Source organism: Catharus ustulatus, chromosome 7, assembly GCF_009819885.2.
Source record: "Catharus ustulatus isolate bCatUst1 chromosome 7, bCatUst1.pri.v2, whole genome shotgun sequence".
Lineage (NCBI taxonomy): Eukaryota > Metazoa > Chordata > Aves > Passeriformes > Turdidae > Catharus > Catharus ustulatus.
In genome coordinates, this window is record NC_046227.1 from 4,513,958 (window position 1) to 4,528,037 (window position 14,080).

Genomic DNA, 14,080 nt, shown 5'->3' on the forward strand with positions numbered 1-14,080 from the left:
CAACATCCCCATATTTTCTGTGCTGGTGTTTTCTACAGGGATATTTTCCCTGGTGGGAGCAACTGTGTTTGCAGCTACAGGGAAGCTGCCAGATTCTCCACAGTGCCCTGTGTTCACAGAGGCAGAGAGCACTTTGTGCCCATCACAAGAAACAGTTTACACCAGTGGAAGCAGATGGGAACAAACCTAGCTAAAGGGCAACAGGACCTGCAAGACAAGGACTCTCACCCAGAAGCTTTCACAGCTAGCCAGTGAAAAAGAAACAGGAAATCTAATGAAAAACACCTCAAGCTGACCTATGTGGTGGAAGATGTTTCTCCTATCTCTTTAGCATCAAATATATGGCCACAAAGGAGTACAAGTAAGAACCTGCATGGTCTCTAGAAGTCTTGACAAGAACAGCAAGTAGAGGAGCTCCATGTTGGGCTGAGGGGAAGTTAAGAGTGAGAGGTAAAAATCTGTCTTTGAAGGATCTTGCCTGTTCACAGGTAGGATGTGTATCACAGCTCCTGCACCTGATGGGTCTGCCCCTCCACAATTTTTCCCTTTACAGAAACAAGAACCACCACCAGGTAGATAAGCACTTCATTATAGTACATAAATAAAAACCAAAAGCAACCAGACCAGTTTTCCCATTAAATGCATATTGTCCCCATGAGCCTGAAATGAAGGCCTGGGTCTGAATGTATTGTTGACAGGAATCCATTTGCAGAGGCATCAATTATTATGACTGCAATAAATCATTTACAAAGCACTGTAAATTCCAAGCAGAGTTGAACAAACACAAGGCTTCATCATTACCCATTTCTCTTACAGCCTGAGCTGGGCTTGGAAGAGGTGCCTATCTTAAACAGGATTGATTGGAGGTATTGTACTCAGGGACCTGTACTCTGAAAAAGGGGTTTATTTAAAACTTTGTAAAATAAAGGGTGAATCAAGGTTAAACCTCACTCAGGCAGCTGCAGGGCTGCAGTGTTAACCTACAGCAATGCCTGAATTTGGAATTTACAGCTGGCTTGAGAGTGCTTGCAGGGGAGGTCCAGATATACCTCCTTTGCCATGGGGATATGTGTGTACAGGAGAGATGAGCAGGAAACACTCCATGGCATCTTCTGCCTGGCCCCAGAGTGTCACTGTGCTAACCAATGCCTGTGTTCAAGTCACCAGTGGGAATTTCTCCACCAACATAAGGACTCAGAATTTCTCACTACACCTTTTTAGAACCAAAACTTGGGACAGATCCTGTGAGCGATGCTGTGTGAAAGTTTCACAAGCACTCAAGTAATGAGCACTAAGGAGTGAGAGTCTGCCCTGCATCCCTGAGCCACAAAGTGACACTCTGCAGGCAGCCAACATCAGGGCAGATCCTGCTCCAACAGCTCCAGTGCTCCTCTGTCTCATCCAGCTGCTGTGAGCAGGCTGTGCAGACTCTGGGAGCTTCTACTGCTCAGCCATTATTTTGCAAATCCCTTCCTTACAAATAAAAAAAATAAAGCAATAGGTAGATGGCAGCGACATGAGAGAGCAGCAAAATCAGCTCACCTGCTTAGGTCAGCTGCTCTTTGGGAAGTATTTTCTCTGTCAGACTTTTATTCTGAATCCTGTGGTTCACTTTCCCTTTCTTTTCTGGGCCAAAAAGCTGCTACTGGTTTCTCTGAGCCTGAGCACTGTGGTTCCTTTGTCTGAGCCAGCCACATTTGGAGCTGATTTCTGCCAGCTTTATCCACTGCAAGACCCACAGAGACATTTAAAAATTTGCAGCAAGCCACCAAGGCCTTGTTGATCACTTAGCCAAACCCAGGGCTCTGTGCCCCTTACCCACACCAGAGCAGAGTGACTCCAGCAAGATGAAAGGTGATGTGACTCTGAGGAGGATCCAGCCTCCTGTCAGTGAGTTTGTAGCCGCCTGATCTGAGGTTTGAGAGGCCATCTGGCCCAAGTGTGAGCCCTGGACTCGATTTTATCTTCACAGGGGTATCACTGGCAATATAACAGAGCAGAGTCAGGCCTTTTGGAAGCACTGAAAGCTGAGATCCAAAGTCACAGGACTTGGCACTGATGCTTAATCACTGAGCCAGCAGTGATTTTCTCATACAGACATACCTTGAAATCATCCCCAGTATGCTGGCAGGGATCTGGAGGGACATGCTGATATAGTCTGCAGTATGCCATATATCTCTGTGCAATTTAAAGAATTGCTATATCAGCCAAATCCCCAGAGAATATTAAAAATATAAAAGAATTTATAAATATTTTACATTCAAATTCTCTGCTAACAGTTTGCAAACGTCCTGATGTAGCATAATGCAGTTGATGGGTGATTAATTTTCCTCGGTTTTGGGGTACATTTATCAAGTTGTGTTATTGCCCAAGTATGGTGGGCAGTAATGGGTTAGGAATGGGTTTGGAATGGGTTTTTTGGGGGCCCATGTATGGCACATAGCCCAACAGACTCCTAGTTCACAACCCACCCCTGATGCTTAGTCATTGAGCTAATTACAGGTAATGGATGCTGGGGAAAAAAACATGAGAAGGGTGGGCTTTCATGATGAACAAAGGCTACTGAAGACACCAAGAACTCATTCCTTTCTCCCTTTCATTGCCTCACAGGAAACCTCTGCCATGAATTACTTCCAGGCTGTCAGTCCATGTTGCACACATGGTCCCCTGGCTACGCTGTGAGCCTTGGGCTGTGCATCCAGCCTGAGCCAAGGAGCTGCACCTTGTCACTGTGCTTCCAACCAGAACGAGCAAACTGTGCTCTCCTAGCATGGACAACGAGGGGGGCTGCAAGGGGACTGCAGTTTTCCCAACAAAGGACAGTAAATGATGCTATTTTTACCAGAAAAGGCACAAGGATAATTAATTTTCTGTCTGTCTGATTCACATGAAGGCACATGAAAGACTTTTGTTTCCCCATTTTCTTTCTGTTCTGCTGGATCTGAAAGCATATCTATGCATTTCACCAGCTGGTTTCCTTTCTGGGGTATGTTTAAATTATTTGTGAAGGGAAAAAAATGCACAATCTGCCTTGCTTCCCCCTAAACCCAAAATAAATTCCACACACATCAGACCTATTCCTCACTGGCCCCACCTGGCACAAGATGAGACACTGGAGAGGGTTGATACTGGCCTCTTGGATTGCAGCTACACAGCTCATGTGGCATCTGTGCTCTTGTAACCCTTTCCCTGAGATCTCCACATGCCACAGAGCTCAGGGAAGCCTGAAGGAAAGCAGCCACAAGGACATCCTTGCCCCTTCCTCTGCCAGGCTCAGCTTAAAAGGTCAGGCAAACATAGCTGACCAAATTACTCACACAAAGAGCTCAACAGAGAGGAAGTCTTTCCTCAGCACATGTGAGCTTTGGGATCAATACCTGGAGAAGGCAATTGCCAGCTGCACCATGCCCAGCACCACTCCTCACTCCAGCTGCACTGGGGTCAGGGATACATTTTGGGAACCCAGTACTTCCAAACACCACCTAATTTAGCAGGATTTTGGCAATTTTTACAACGCAAGCTGCTGCTGTGTTTGCCTACACAATTTGCTGCTGCCTGCCAGCTGGTGGCAAAGCTCTTGGCTGCACTTTGTGAGAACCTCTCACTTGTCCTCCAGCACTCCCCTGCCCTGATCCCTGAGCTGCCTGACCTTGGAGCAGCCTAAATGGACCCAAATCATCTGACAAGAGAAGAGTGCACACCTATGGTAAGAGGGGGCCTATGATTCACAGAATTACTTGCATAAACACTCCATCAGACAAGATTTGAGTGTATTTCCTGTTTGAAATCCTATGTAAACACAAACCTCCTCATTTTCCACAAGCCTTTTGATAGCATGCCCCTTCAAGCTTGTGAAAAAGTACAGAAAACTTCTATCCAACTCAATCAGTGGGAACCCCTACCACAGAAAGAAGTAAGCCAAAGCTCTTGCCCACAGGTTGGGAATTTTCCAATTCAGGCTTTTGTGACTCCCACTCATCTGCACTAATACAATAGCAGGGCCATGCTTGGCTCTGTGGCAAACTCAAATGCAGTTGGCAGAAATGGGGAGAGAGACATGATTGTGTTTCTCCAGGGAAAGTTGGTCATTAGGAGGTATTATCTGGATAGTGGTTATATAAACTGTGGCTGAATGGGCTTTATTTACAATAAGAAAAATTGCCAGAAAGTGATCAGAACATATGCGGTCTGATGAAAAGACTGCACTTGAGCAACATGAAAAGCCAATAATCTGTGAGGAAGTAGCTGTTTGATAGCTAGGAATTTTAAGCAGGGATAGTGCTGGGGGGAGGGGTGTTTCAAATCTAACCAAAACATCAGTTTCAAAATTTCTCAGCAGTCCCAAACCCTGTGTGAAATTAGGAGTACAAACAGGGAGAAGGCTGCTGCAGCCCATGGGCCAGGCTCAGACCTGATTTAGACTTTCTGCAAACCCAGGGTGTTCACAGTAGTGCATCCCCTGCCCTTTGGATGTGACATTTAACACAGGCAAATCTTATCCTCACATGTTTGCTACCAAGGACATCATACACACCTGAAGAAGGAATCTGCATTTATAATGCAGTGGATTTCTTTTTCATGAGCATGTTCCAAGTCTCCATGAATATGTATGAACTTGTGATGACCTGACTTGTATGAATCTGATTCCCATTCCTTGTCTCTTTCACACACAGGATTTTAGACCCCAAGACAGACAATCAGACCTTTCTAGCTTATTCAGTATATAAAACCTTACCCTTGACAAGCCTTGCTTCCTTTTCCTTTCTCCTACATGCATGTAGAGATGAGAACTGCCTGCAGGCTTCACTGTGTGGGACATCGATGGATTTGTACAGCTGCACTGAGAGATGACCCCTATTGCTTTCCCAATCCTCCCAGGATTTTGGGGTTTCTGCTAAGCTTTGGCCCAAATTTTCATGAGACTTTCCATTGCAGCCCTCATCTCTTCATTGGTAATGGAGAAGTCAAAACCCACTGTTTCCCATAAGATCATAGGTTTCTTTTTTTCTTTATGGCACTGTGTTGTACCTCACACTTCACTACTCAGTCACTGCTCTCCTTAGATGTTCACAGGCTTCATCCCCTACACCAGAATAAAGAGAGACTGATGTCTTCCCAAGACAGACATTTCAGACAAGCAAGCTGTGTAAGTTTCTTTTTCTCCACAAGATGTGTGACTTCTAGACAGCAAAAATTAAGCAGGAGGAAAATGCTACTGCAGAGCTCTGATCCCTGAGTTCACAAAGGTCTAAGGCATGAGAAAGCTCCTGTGATGTCAAGCCCCTCTATACAACCAGTCAGAAAAGTGGGTCTGCAATTACCAGCAGAACAGAGTTAATTTTAGAATTACATTGGAGGATTTTAAAAGCACAAGTTTCAGTCCTTTATCTCCACAGACTTTCCTTTCTCCTCCCTCATGTATGAAGACCCACAAGAGGGTCTTGCATCTTCTGCAGACAAAGCTGTTTACAGACACCAACCAGCTCAGTGACTCTGGAGCTCCCACTTCTGCATGCAGGATAGTTGTACACTTTATGGGGTTCAGCTTCAATCTTTTCCTGCTCTGAAATTTAAGCCTCAGATTTAAAGTCTGAGAAATTTCTTTCTTGTAGATCACAGGCCATACATCCCCCTCCCACACTGTAATGGTCACCTGCAGTGTTACACACAGCATATGGAGGGAGGTGGCTGGGTTTGTTCAAGCCTTGTTCCTCCACCATCATTAGCCCTACATCTCCCAGTGCAGGTGCTGACACATATGGCCACTATATTCATCATGCTCATCAAAGACCAAGACCAACCTGTTCCCAACTTTCAGCTTTAGAATACTTAGATTCCCTGATTACTTAGTTTGCCTGATTATTTCTCTTCTCTGTTCAGCTGGACAAATGAACACTGCAGTCCCTGAAGAGAGAAGCACATTCATTGTTCATTAGAAAATGAGTGCTTTATTTTATGCACTTTTTTTTTATTCTGTAAAAAAAACCAAAAAACCTCTTCCAGCTGCCCCACAGTTACAAAAGGTTTTAGTTACACAATATTTAGATAGGTGATGTTTAAGGAAAAGATGGGCTTTGAATAAAGTGTCTCCTTTCCTTTCAGGGTTAATGGTGAGCAACATCCAGTTCTGCAGTTGGCTGCAGATTGGTTTTGGAAAGGTGACAGTGACATGGTCCAGCTCTTCTGCCTATTTGTATTGTTTGACGATCTGATGCCAAAGCACTGAGCACAAAGGAAATTATCTTTATAATGCTGTTTGAAATTGGCTTTAATTTATCATCTTTCAAAATAGTCTCTTTTTTTAAACAAAACTCTCACAGCACTTAGAGATTTGAAGGCTTTTCTGCTGTATTTAAAAAACCCATTTGGAAGACCCTTCTCGAAGTTAAATGAGATCAGCAATTTCTTTTCAAAATAGAAGAGTCATGTGCAATTTCTAAGATGTGGCCAAAACCAGACCCAAAAACCCCCAATCTCACAACATAGAACATATCTATCAGCCATTTGGATGCTGAAATGTTCTGGTAAAAATCTGCTTAGCATAATTACGCTCTATACAAAGTTCTCCACCAGCTCAACCAGAAATCAGGTGCTGTTTGTCCTGTCTGAGCAAAGAGATGTCTGGTGGCTTGGCCACATCTTTAACTGGATGCCTGCTTCACTGGTGCTGCTTGGTTCTTAGCAAAATACACAGAATTCTTAGCAAAATACACAGAACACCTGCTGTGCCATTCATGAATGCATCACATTCCCATGACAGCTGGCAGCCATTCCTTGCTTCCTAAAATATTAGGATAGATGTATTCTTCTTTTCCCAGATGCAAACAGTGAAAAGGGAATCAGCCCATGGAGAGATGAAGATAAACTACAAATGTCTCTGATCCTTTCATATCTGAGGAAATAATCCTCTGGGATTTCCATAACCCCAAAGAAAATAATGGAAGGTTTCCCAGAAGGACTGAGGCCTCAAGTCAGAAACTCCATCCCCATCATGGATATTCACAGGTGTATTCTTACACTACTCTAATAGAGCAGGGCATATTTCTTTTGTTTCAGATTGGGACTGAGATAACAGGCAAGATTTGAATTTAATCAAGACTTGAAATAACCAATGGTACAAAGTATGACTCACATAATCACACAGCCATGAAACTTCACCAGAGCTGCATCTTTATGCATTTAATTTCCTAAAAAACGTGATCCTAGGTGAGTGCTGCTCTGAATGCTGCCTGCTTTCCACAGCTCCTTTCTCTGTTTAGGTGTCAGGACCAGCAGACCACACCACCACAGCTAAGGCACCAGGGTCACACAGATACCCCAGGGCACACCAGCTGCCCACGGCAGACTCACAGTTACCACCAAGGCTGGGGCTTTCCTGCAGAGCAATTTTTATTGGAGATCAGGTATAAAAATAAAGAAACCAGCAGGACCTCCTTGGCAACCTGGGGTAGATTTGCAGGATTGCCAGCAGAGGGGGAAGGCAGAAGAGAAGAACAATGAAAAAAATAATCAGTAAAACCTTTCTGCTTGTAAGCAGAGCACATTTTTGGTTGTGTGACTGAACAGCAACTAACAGAGAGCCAGAGACAATAACCACAAAGACATTTTCACAGAGCCTCTTTTCAGGTTGAACTCAATTTCCCACTAGTTTGTCATTACTTTGATTATGGGACTGTTACTGTTGGTGTATTACAGCCTGGGGTGTAATGCTGCCAAGGTGCAAGTGCATCACAGCCCCTGGCCAGGCAGCATTCCTGGGAAGTGCACTGCTCTCACTGGAAGCTTGATAGAAAATAGCTCCAGCCTGGAAGAGGCCACTTTGGGAGCAGGAAATGGCATCATAACTTCACACAAAGAAAACCATGATGGAGCTCACTGGTGGAAAAATGGGACTCAAAATCCCCAGGATTAAATCTTGACTTTGTAAAGGGTTTGTTCTGTGAGACAGGTTAGGGAGCATCCTGGGATTTTTCACTCATTCTTGCTGGCTGTGACAGTAACTGCACCAAAGGGAAAGTGCCTGCAGCTGACAGGACTGATACTGGGTTCCTGGTTCTGTTTGTTATTAATTTCATAGTTGTTATTGTTTTGTTTGCCTTGCTACACACACTAGTAAAGAACTGTTATTCCTACCCTCATGTCTTTGCCTGACAGCCCCTCAATTTCAAAGTTATAAAGTGGAGTGAGGGGGTTTACATTCTCCACTCCATGGGAGGGTCTTGCCTTCCCTAGCAGACACCTGTCTTTCAAACTGAGACAGGGCAGAAGACAGTCAGTCTGTTTTGACACCTCAGGGGCCTGCCATGTTCCAAGAAGATCCATGGAAACATCCAAAAATCATAATATCTATCTACTTTGAACAAGCCACAGAGGACTTGGCTAGGCCAGCACTGTATCAGAGTACCTGCTGCCAAGCCAGCTTCTCAGTGTCTGGCTATAAATCTGGGTCTGACATATGCATATGCCATGTTTTCCAGCTTTCTGGCTTTCTAGCCTTTATTTTTTAATTCCAGAATGATTGCAGTTAAGGAATACTATCTCATCAAAATGCTTATCAGCACACTAGCTTGTAAACACTCATAATAAGAATGGCTAATAAACTGTATTTTATTAGCCAACCTTGTACAGTATTTTTACAGCTTTTCCCACTCATCGTTGAGGAAAGATAAATCCTTTGCAGCTGCTCTGAAGCTGGCATTGCCACCAGCCTCCCTTGGTCTCACTTGTAACGAGCTGAGTAATTAGAGTCCTTATAGGAGCACCAGGGATTTTTATTGCCCACCACAATCCAGTCCTCTGCTCTCTGACTGACTCAGAGAGGAACTATTTCCAAAATAGATCAGCAACAAAACTTGCTTTTCTTGTGTTAAATGATGGAAAAATTCAGCAGCTCAGCTGCTTGAGAGTCCTTGTGTCCTGTCAAGGAAAAATCCAGTGACCTCTCTGAAGTGTGGTGGATCAAAATCCCTGCTCAGGATTGTAGAAGAGCTGCCTGCCTGTAAATCACTGGGGTTAAAATGGTAACCAGCAAATATTTGGAAATAAGTAGGGTAGGGGGAAGCCTTCACTCCAGGAAGCTCTAAGTAATCAGTGGAGTGATGGTGGATAAGTGATGATTTGTTTAGGGTTTAAGCAAAGTACAAACATTTTCCTTATATTTATGCCATGATCTTGCTTGTTCTCAGCCACCAATTGGGCACATGAACCATTAGACATAAACACTGTCAAAAGCTTAAACCATGCAAAAGAGAATGGTTTCCTTAGTGGAAAACCATGCATAGGCTTCTCTAGAACAAGATGCTTTTTTGTAGCAAAGTCTGTTTTTTCAAAGGTACTTGGTGAAGTCCATTATCATGATATATGGAGTTACTTTCCATGAGGTAAACATAAAACCAACTGCTTGGCCATAAACATAAACCTCCTCAGTTTTCCTCCTCCTTCTGTCCTTTTACCTCTTTTTATTGCTCCATTCAGAAGTATAAATTGGTAATTTATTGAAAAATGAATGGTAACATTTACCAAAGTGGCACTATTTGCTACTTGTTTTACTATGAAGAGTCTGGTTTTAGGAGCTTTTTCCTTTATTTTTTTAACACAAGCATAAACAAAAATGATCCTGAAAAGATGACCAAAAATATTTTCCCTCTTTACTTTGTTTAAAAAAAGAAAGCACTTAAATAAAATCACAGAAAGGAATAAGGTTTCTTTGTGGAAATACTTTTCCCTATGAAGTTCCCAGTGTGGCAGCTGGGAAGTATCTCCTCCCAGCACTGCAGCCTGGAGGAGGTACTACAGGCTAAGAGATATAGCCAGGGTACTTGGGAACCAGCCAGCAAAAATCCTCAGCAGCTTCAGTCTGGGATCCTTATCTAGAGTAAAAAAAATCTCTTTGACTCCAGGTACTATTTTAGACCACTGACCTGGCTAAAGCAGCCAGATCATCCAAGGGATTTCCTCCTTAACACCCAAGCCTAGGGAACACTTACTACAGGAAATGTATGATTACAGCAAATCACTCCTCCAGACACTGCCAGCAGTCCTTAGCCCAGGGCAGGGGGTGCAGGGAAGGTGAATCACTACCAGTGGCACGATTTACATCCCTGGCAAAAGGAAATAATCTTTGCATAGGGTATAAAGCAGTCCCTGTGCTTGGGGGCCATGTGAGCACAGTGCTGGGTATCCATTTTGGTTAGATGGCCAGGCTGGTTGCCCTGCAAATGAGGGTAACAAACCCTTGAGGAGAAGCTCCAGGCTGTCATCCCCTCCAGCCCAGACCTCAGTGATACCTGGTGCTGCTTATTTACCTGGTGCTGCTCATTACAGAATGCTGTAACTGCCCATTCTAACAGAGTGAAGCTTATGAGATTCACCACAGAGCAAAACCTTGATCTTCCTGAGGCTCTTCCTTCCCCAAGCACCTATTACAGCCTCACTGCTGAAGTGAGCAACTGAGGGCACTCCTTGTGCTATTAGCACATTTTAATGAAACCCATTATATTAATAATTTCACATATGTGAAGTAAATCAGCTGGATTGGAAATTGCCCACATAAGTCATCTGTGATTACACTCCTTACATTTTAATTCTTCCATTTCTAAAGGCAAATCTCTCCCACCTTCTGCTATGTCCTGGAACTGAACAGACAGTGATAACTTTCTGTGGGACAGATAATTCAATTAAATCCATTCAATTCCAGAAGTTATCACATCTCAGAAGGAGGAAGTCTTTGTCAGCTAAACTTTCACAGTGTATAACAAAGGGCCTAATACTCCAATGATAATTTATAAAATGACAAGTGCATGAAAATTGTATAGGATTTTTTCTCAAAGAGCAGCATCCTGCATTGAGAGAAAACATCTCATTATAAATACATCCTCTGAAGCACTCTAGCAATCTAAAAATATGGCCTAAGAGTGAAGTCACACTGTATTTAGTACTGTAGTTTTCTATTTTATACAGTACTTATGAAACCCCATTCACCAGATGCTTTAGGCAGTGCCCTTGAAGGACTCAGGCATCCTCTGACATCCTCTCACCAGTGGACAACCACACATGAGTGGAAAGGCAGGCAGATTTGAAGTAGGTTCTCTGCACAAGTGGATTTTATGCTGCTGCCCATTGCTCTGGGTTAATATCAGAGATGAAAAGCCAAGCACTGTGCATGGCATGGAGAGGCTGCAGGATTTGTTTCAAAGAATGACCCACAAAAAACCATGAGGCAATGAGCCCCACTCTTCAACTGAGCCCCAGCAGCACTGCTGCTGAGCACAGCCCTCAGCCTGCAGCTCTTGGAAGCCTCAGAAAGACCCTCGGAGAAAACAGTTGTTAAAGGGAGGTGTGATACTGCACTCTAGAGATCAGGAGCTTTGCTTGGGCAGATGCCACTGGCAAGGGTGGCTGTAGACAGAGAATGAGGTGTGGCTAGTCTCCAACAAGGTGCACTTTGGCTCTTTAAGAAATCTGTAGGGATTCCAAGCAACCCAGTGCTTCAAAATCAAGCTGAAATGTCTGGATGGTGTCACGGTTTGAAAGACTGCTAGGAAAGGCAGGAGTTTCCTATGGAGAGGAGAATTTAAACCCCCTCCCTCCAAATTATTATAATTTTGAAATTAAGGGGTTCTCAGGCACAGATATGGGGGTAGGAATAACAGTTCTTTACTAGTGTGTATAACAAGGCAAACAAAACAAGTCCCAAAAACCAGAGGAGTTCCCCCTCCTCGATGGCTCAAGCATCCAGCCATCAGTGCCTCTTAGCAACTCAATGGGAAAAAATCCACAAATAACAAGGAAAGAAAAAGAAAGAAAACTCAATCCCCAACAGATGGTCAAACTCAAGCCAAGCAAATGGGTGAGAAAAGGGTCTTCAGCCAGCATAACAGCAGCTAAAGACAACTACCATTACTGATTGGGTAAATCTGTAGTATCTCCTCCCCTCAAGATAGGATGAGTTCTCAGATTAGCACCATTTTTAAAAAAATAAAAACCATCAAAAAAACCATATATACAGTACTGCCCATTAATATAGGGGTTTGAAAATCTAACCAGTGTGGAAGTGGCTTTCTCTATCCTCACATTTCTGTTTCAACACTGGGAAAAGCCCTTGTGTTGAGTTAATCCTGATCTGCTGAAGATGATATATTAAATCAACACCTGCCAGTTTTCAGTAATTTCTCAAAGGGAACAGCCTTTGTGATGGATTTTCTCTGGCAAGGAACATTACAGAAAGGAATTGTGGTAAACGAAGGAATTCTGCTGAAAAGCCACTCCCAATTTAAAGAAGATAATAAGCACCAGAGCTATTGTGAAAGCAATTAATTCTAATCACTCACCAGACAATAAAATTTAATTATGGGTTCTTTGAAAACTAAAAACCCAACAATTATTCTTAATAGGCTTTTCTTGATGGCAGATAGCGAGCAGAATTTGTTGAGGCTGGATTTCCTGCAGTTAATTTTTTTAAAAATCATCTTTCAGTTAAGGATGCCTAGGCTTACACTGATATATAAAGCAGAGCTATTGTGCTAAGTTGAGATCCCACAGGACAGAAAAAACAATCTTCAAGGAACTCCTCAATATGCTTTTATATACAGTAATTTCATGATTATAAGCTGCACATTACAATACAGAGTGTGATAAAAGGTATCTATTCTATCACCATCTGTTGAGGGTGGGGGCAGTGATCCTTATCTCAATGGGAGATATTCTGCTAATGGGCATCCATTGAAACCAGGCAGGGCATTGTTCTTTATCTTTTCACAACCCATCCTTCCTCCAGCCAGTCATTTTCTGCTAATGGCCATTGAGTCCCACTGTGGGACTGATAAAATTACTGCATCCCATTGGAAGTTGCTCTAGCCAGGGGGAAGAGCCCAACATTTCTTACCAAGATAAAAACAGAGGTTTTGGGACACTAAGGGAGCCCCTTTCTCCACTGGACTCCAGAGGAAAACCAGATTTCACCACATCACCACTGGACCTCCGGAGGGAAACTGCACCTTGTACAGGAGCACTGCTCCAACTGAATCACATCTGTCACTGCAGGAGGATGCAGCCACCATTTAATGGGACTGCTGCCAACACCCTGCCTGACGGGGTGTCAGGTTGTACTCTGACTTTGTCAGGGTTTGGGGTTTGTTTCTTTGTAGTGCTGTATTTCTATTTTAATTCCCCTAGAAAAGAACTGTTATTCCTAATTCCCATATTTTTGCCTGAAAGCCCCTTGATTTCAAAATTATAATAATTTGGAGGGAGGGAGTTTATATTCTCCATTTCAAAGAGAAGCTCTTGCCTTTCTCAGCAGACACCTGTCCTCCAAACTAAAACAGCAATTTTTCGTTCTTTGTCCATACATAAGCTGCACCTGATTATAAGCCGCACTTTGGGTTCGGACCAAAATTTTAGTCAAAATTGTGCGGCTTATAATCGTGAAATTACTGTAATTGGCATTCTCCTCTCTGCTTTCGTGTCAGATCTTTATTATCTATTCAGGGGTACTTTCAGCTCAGAACAGCTGGATGTCTCCAGCTTCAATTCAGGTACATTCTTGGTAGTAAGAATGGAAATTACAAGTGTTTGTTTTGAGGAGTACCAGTGGTGTAGCCCGGACCCCAGGACAAGCAGGTGACTCCTGCTCTGTGTCCATGTGGCTGTAGCCCACATCCACTTTCTTCCTGCACCAAGTGCTGCTCCAATTTCAAATACAAAATTGCCTACTCTCCTCCAGTCTAGCAGCCTGTCTCACCCAGCCTGACATACATGAAGACAGCATGAAGGTGGAGAAGGACACCTCTGGTATTTCTCGTTTTGATGTCCTGCCCATCTGTTTCTCTCCCAACCAGCTACAGAGCACAACTGCTTTTGCACCTGAAATAGCTTCCAACCCCTTCAAAACCCAACAAGGCAAGGTGTGAGGCAATCCTTTCTACAAGGAGTTACTGAAAAGCCTTTACTAGCAAACATAATCTAAAATTTTTAGAATTTCCCTAAACACTTTAATGTCAATCCATCTTCCCCTGTACACATTCTGTGCCCTTTGGGGCTCGTGCCTGTGAGAAACAACGCTCACTTTTTAAAATTTCAA